Source organism: Megachile rotundata, chromosome 1 (assembly GCF_050947335.1).
Source record: "Megachile rotundata isolate GNS110a chromosome 1, iyMegRotu1, whole genome shotgun sequence".
In the NCBI taxonomy this organism is placed as follows: Eukaryota; Metazoa; Arthropoda; class Insecta; order Hymenoptera; family Megachilidae; genus Megachile; species Megachile rotundata.
Genome location: NC_134983.1, coordinates 22,855,234 through 22,861,708, shown reverse-complemented (window position 1 = coordinate 22,861,708; position 6,475 = coordinate 22,855,234).

Sequence of the window (6,475 nt, the reverse complement as noted above, 5' to 3'; positions counted from 1 at the left end):
AATTGCTTAAGTGAAGAACCTTGATAATTTTTACGAGGTTAAGAACAATATCAAAAACCAAAAGAACACATGTCACTAAATTATCAAAATTTTATAAATATAGAACATATGATTTGGCAAAAATGATCTTTAACTCAGCACAGAAATTTTTAGAAAATCAGCAAAGAACTCCAGTATTTGTACAAGGAAGAAACGGATTAAAAAATTGCTTAAGTAAAGAACCTTGATAATTTTTACGAGGTTAAGAACAATATCAAAAACCAAAAGAACACATGTCACTAAATTATCAAAATTTTATAAATATAGAACATATGATTTGGCAAAAATGATCTTTAACTCAGCACAGAAATTTTTAGAAAATCAGCAAAGAATTCCAGTATTTGTACAAGGAAGAAACGGATTAAAAAATTGCTTAAGAACCTCGATAACTTTTACGAACTTAAGAAAAATACCAAGAACCAAAGAACGTATCACTAAATTATCAAGAACGTTTCTCAATTTCCATTCTCGGTAAATGATTACTTTTGAATGACCGAAAAAAGGAGGAAGAGGAAATGAGCGAAAAAAAGAGGAAGACCTCGGATATTTGTATTTATTAAGAGATCGAGTATACCGGTGCTTGTTTACAGGCGAACTAAAATTACTCGCCGCTCCGGTACCAGCCACCCCTTGGTTCGACGCGTCCATTCATTAACACTTCATATCCCGTTGCGACGTGCTGGTAACGAGCCTGTCATAATTATATACCGCGCTAACTTTATTACTGCGGATACACGCTCTCCTTGGCCAGGCTATGATACTCGTGCGTCATAGGGCAAATCGAGCGCGCACCCCTCGTGCCATGGAAAACAACCCTCCGTCATTGAATTTTAAAATATCACTACTTCTTCCGCTAACTAAATTCCCTTTTGTTCTTACGCTTCTTGCAAATCAAATTAATTACGAAGTCCTATTTGGCCTTTAGCAAACTTCTAACGACTGTGGATGTTGAAAACTTACCCTTATTTGGGTTATGTAGTATAGTTGAAAACTAACGTCTGTAAATGATGTGTGGATGCTGCAATTTTTTTTCTAGCTGAGTTATAATATTTAGATTGTCTTTTTTATTATTTTACTGTTTTGTTATTGTAGTTTATTGTTATATTATTTTTACTGTAATGTTTCATTATAGCTCTATTGCTATTTCATTGTTCTAGTCCACTGTTATTCTGCTTTTATATTATACTATTAATTTATTTTATTATTTAGCTACACCATTGTACTGTTATTCTTTTGTCTCGTTATTGTGCTTCCATTTTACTTTTCCATTATATCCCATGTTAACAGTTTATTATTTTTTACTTCACTTTTCCAGTACACTTGACATTATCAACCTACTCTTCTATTTTATTGTTCCACTGTTATTCTGCTTTTATATTATACTATTAATTTATTTTATTATTTTGTTACATCACTGTACTGTTATTCTTCTATTTCATTATTGTACTTCCATTTTACTTTTCCATTATATTCCATGTTAACAGTTTATCACTTCTTACTTCACTTTTCCAGTACACTTGACAGTATCAACCTATTCTCCTATTTTATTGTTCCACTGTTATTCTGCTTTAATATTATACTATTAATTTATTTGATTATTTTGTTACATCACTGTACTGTTATTCTTCTATTTCATTATTGTACTTCCATTTTAATTTTTCATTATATTCTATGTTAACAGGTTATCACTTCTTACTTCACTTTTCCAGTAGGTACACTTGACAGTATCAACTATTCTTCTATTTTATTGTCACAAAAGTAAATATTGATCAAGGTAAATTTTTAATATAACATCAACTTATTATATTGATGTTTCACTACACTACTCTGCAGCTATTAGGGTAACATACATCCATTCCATTACTGCCATTCAACTATTTGATTCTTCCATTAAGCTCCATTATATCAACCTATCCTATTTTCCAACAAAAGCCCAGTATAAAAATTACAGAAAGATATGGCACTAAAGCACAGAAGTGTTCCAGTCAGAAATCACCTCGTCATGTCTCTCTAAAAGTGAAATAAAAAGAAAAGCCCCGTTAGCTCAAGGTGTTAAAACCTGATAACGCGTGAGTGCACGCGTTTCTTCAACGGCACGCGAAAGTAATTCGAGTTCTTTTCAAGCTTCGCTGGAAAAAGTTACTCGCCACTGTTTATCTGCGATCTCGAAAAAGGCAATTTGCTATCGAAAAGCCGGGCACGAACGAAGAAATTGTAATCGGATTGGAATCGTGCTAGTCGAACATTGGCTACCGTTTGCACGCACCCTTTCCACCGCCGATGGCTAATTACATTTATTCAATATTTACAACGATACGATCGACGCGTACAACGAGCCAACCGTGAGTCAGGTTGAATGAAATGGCATATCGAGCATTGCCGAGTCATTCTCCGATCGAAATGTATTTCGTTCTTTAATTTCTCTCCCTTTGCGACACCATTTTCTTACAAGAATTTCAATTATGTAATTTCGTGTCTTCAATTACAGGGACTCCCCCTGATATTTCTTATATACTGCCAATATTTCTGATTTATATTTGTCAGGTTCATTTTAAAATTTTCATAAGTGCAACGTTATGTAGTTTAGAGATTTTGTGCAACTGTAAGGGGTGCAAAATTATAGTCACAGTAAGAGGAATATCTTGGTCCGAATATGTGCTAGAGTGTTTCAAAAAATACTCACTGCAAATGACATAAGAAATAACACTCAGAATTAACAAACTAATAGCTGGATCTATCAGTATGACCAGATAGCTCCACATAACACAATCTTCAAATCAATTGTAGATATAGCATCAATAACCGATGCACTTCGATCAATAACATACTTTAGACACACTTCAATAAGCGGCCATCAACTTTGAAATGAGACTACATTACATTACTTCAAACAGTAAATGTTTTGCAAACCACATCAATTAAATTTCATTTCGATTTTCATAAAATGTTCCGAATAAAAATTTGACATCTCTTTCATCACAGAATGAAAGTATACAAGAAGGTATTCATTCCGAAAAAGAATTAACGTGCGAACCTAATTCAAGAGTTTTTCAATTCGCCGTACAAAAAGGGAACATAGGTCGAATTCGAGATCCAACGAAGTATCGGCAAATACGCTCGATTACGCTGGCGTTCCCGCTCACTGGCAAGAGTCCGCGCAGTTAGAACAGCAATCGAGCAACTCTCATACCGAATGATCGATGACTCTATTGTGCTGGCTTTCCCATGTCCCCGCTACGATTTCGTGCGAGCGGCATACAAAAAGGACGGCGCCATTTCGAAAATGGGCGGAATTATGGAAAATTCGGGACGGAAGATCGATCAACCGATGTGCCATTCGCGCTGAGATTTCCCTGCTTGCAATCTGATAGCACTCGAATTCTGATCCCTGTCGCGCCGGTGGAAAAACGTTTTGAGTTTTCGATGACAGAAGCGAAGATTTTGTTTCGTCATATTTCGTGCGTTGATATGTACACTAACTAAAATTGAATTTATATAGACTGCTCTTAAATGATTTTCTAATATGAAGTTTCATGTAATGCATGTTCAAATGCACAATTAAAAATGAAGTTTATACAGACTGCTCTTAAATGATTTTTTAATATGAAGTTTCATGTAATGCATGTTCAAATGCACAACTAAAAATTAAGTTTATACAGACTGCTCTTAAATGATTTTCTAATATGAAGTTTCATGTAATGCATGTTCAAATGCACAATTAAAAATGAAGTTTATACAGACTGCTCTTAAATGATTTTCTAACATGAAGTTTCATGTAATGCATGTTCAAATGAACAACTAAAAATGAAGTTTATACAGACTGCTCTTAAATGATTTTCTAATATGAAGTTTCATGTAATGCATGTTCAAATGCACAATTAAAAATGAAGTTTATACAGACTGCTCTTAAATGATTTTCTAATATGAAGTTCCATGTACTGCATGTTCAAATGAACAACTAAAAATGAAGTTTATAGAGACTGCTATTAAACGATTTTCTAACATGAAGTTTCATGTAATGCATGTTCAAATAAACAATTAAAAATGAAGTTTATATAGACTGCACTTAAATGAATTTCATGTAAAGCATGTTTAAATGAACTAATCAAAATTGAAGCCACATGTACTGCAACTGAATGACTTGTTCATATGAAACTTCATACAATTCATGTTCAAGTATAATAATCAAAATTGAATTTATATAGACTGCACTTAAATGATTTGCTCGTATGAAGTATCATGTACTGCATGCTCAAATGAACTAATCAAAATTGAAGCCACATGTACTGCAACTGAATGACTTGTTCATATGAAACTTCATACAATTCATGTTCAAGTATAATAATCAAAATGAAATTTATATAGACTGCACTTAAATGATTTGCTCGTATGAAGTATCATGTACTGCATGCTCAAATGAACTGATCAAAATAGAAGCCACATGTACTGCAACTGAATGACTTGTTCATATGAAACTTCATACAATTCATGTTCAAGTATAATAATCAAAATTGAATTTATATAGACTGCACTTAAATGACCTGCTAATATGAAATTTCATATAATAGTTATTTAAATAAACTAATCAAATTTGGAGCTGCACATACTGCAACTGTGTGATTTGTTCATATGAAACTTCATATAATTCATGTCCAAGTGAACTAATCAAAATAAAATTGACATATACTGTAAGTAAGTGAGTTATTAATATGAAGCTTCATGTAATTAATATTCAAGTGATATAATAAAAATTGAAGCAATCTCAGTCTGTAGCAATAATGATAAATGTAGGAAATTATCAAATAAAATTATGTTAGCAAGAACTAGTAAGTTCGTCAAACTACGAACATCAACTCAATTGCTACCTCCACCTACAAAATGTAGACAATAACAAAAGATGCTATTTAAAAAATAAATAGAAAGAAATATTTCGATTTGAAAGCGTGGAAAAAAGAAACTGCATAGCTCACATTAATGAACAATCTAAATTAATAGTCCAAACAGTCAAAATAATCCATATATGAATTTGAGTCGAATAATGCAACATTTAAGTCAGCACCAAAATACAAACGAATAAAATTCCTATTATCACTTTCCTAATGAAACCAAGTTGCATCGATTGAACGATTCCATTGGACCTAGTAAGACGTTTCGTACCAAGCCCCACAAGTAATAATTGCGACGGATCGTTGAAGCGTCACGTTTGAAGCGTCGCGTCGCCTTCGGCGTCGATCCTCTTGTCAGTCAAAAAGCTGCAGTCACAACAATCCGGCGGGTGGTTGCTCGATGGACAGACAGCTGTCCATTGAGAGAAGAACTAGCTTTTCGTGAGAGGTTTGTCTTCATAAAAGCGAGATATCGAGGCATTATTCAGAGTCTAGTCTCTCTATTCTGTGTCACTAGCAGTCAGAAGCCGTAACAAAGAGGAAAGGCTAACTCGATGGGCGGAATTTTTCACGAAAAACTCGCTGTTCCCTCGAGAAAGATCTTCCTTTGCCACGCCCGCAAATTTTCCCGTTATTTGGTTCATGTTTTGGTTCATCGAAAGTGTTGCAAGGATTTCAGAAAATTCAATCGGAAAAGTCAATCGGAGTTATCCAATATTTTACCAGAAGTATAGATACAGAAGCACTCGGTTGTAATTGTTGGATCATTGTGTTCATGTTTCCGATCAGCCGTTATCAATCATTTTAATTGCTCGATGATTAAAAGAGTATTTTATGCTCCTGTTGATGTTGTGGAACGTTTCATTAAACACTAGTTATTCTGGGTTCTTTACATGGATGAAGTTGATCGATTAATATAGAAATGCAACCCCTCTTTGCTTCAGAAATAAGATACAGGGCGACACGAAAGGGTTTGGGAAATTACTTCATCAAATACAACTTTCTCCTTATTTTCTCAGTGCTAAAGTACGAAACAATGGATCGAAATTACAAGTATTTCGATTCAATGTTAGATGACGCGACATTCAATGTAAAATTAACCCCTTGCCGTACAATTTATTTGTTCGATGCGTCAGTCAAAACTACTATTCTCAGCTATAATGTTAAAGCAAACAAAATTAAAATGTTGCGAATATTTTATATGTAGCGATCCTTAATACGACTCCTGCAAATTGTAGTTCGTCTTAAATTTTACCTGAAGAGTATTTAAAATTTCAGTAAGATTTGTCAAAGTAACTTCAGTAACATTAAGTTCTAAATGCGTCATGTGTAAGACTCGTCAAAGTACAAGGGGTTAAAAGTCCTTCACAAAAGATATTTTATTGTCTGAGCAGTGATCGAACAAATAAAGGAGTCATAACGATTTCAAATCCCGTGACTCCACGTCGTATCACTTCGAAACTCGGCAAAATTCTCACGAGGAAAAATTTTGACTCGTGTTCGAGAAGTCTGAGATGGTAGAAGAAGAAAGAAGACGGGACGTGTTGTTG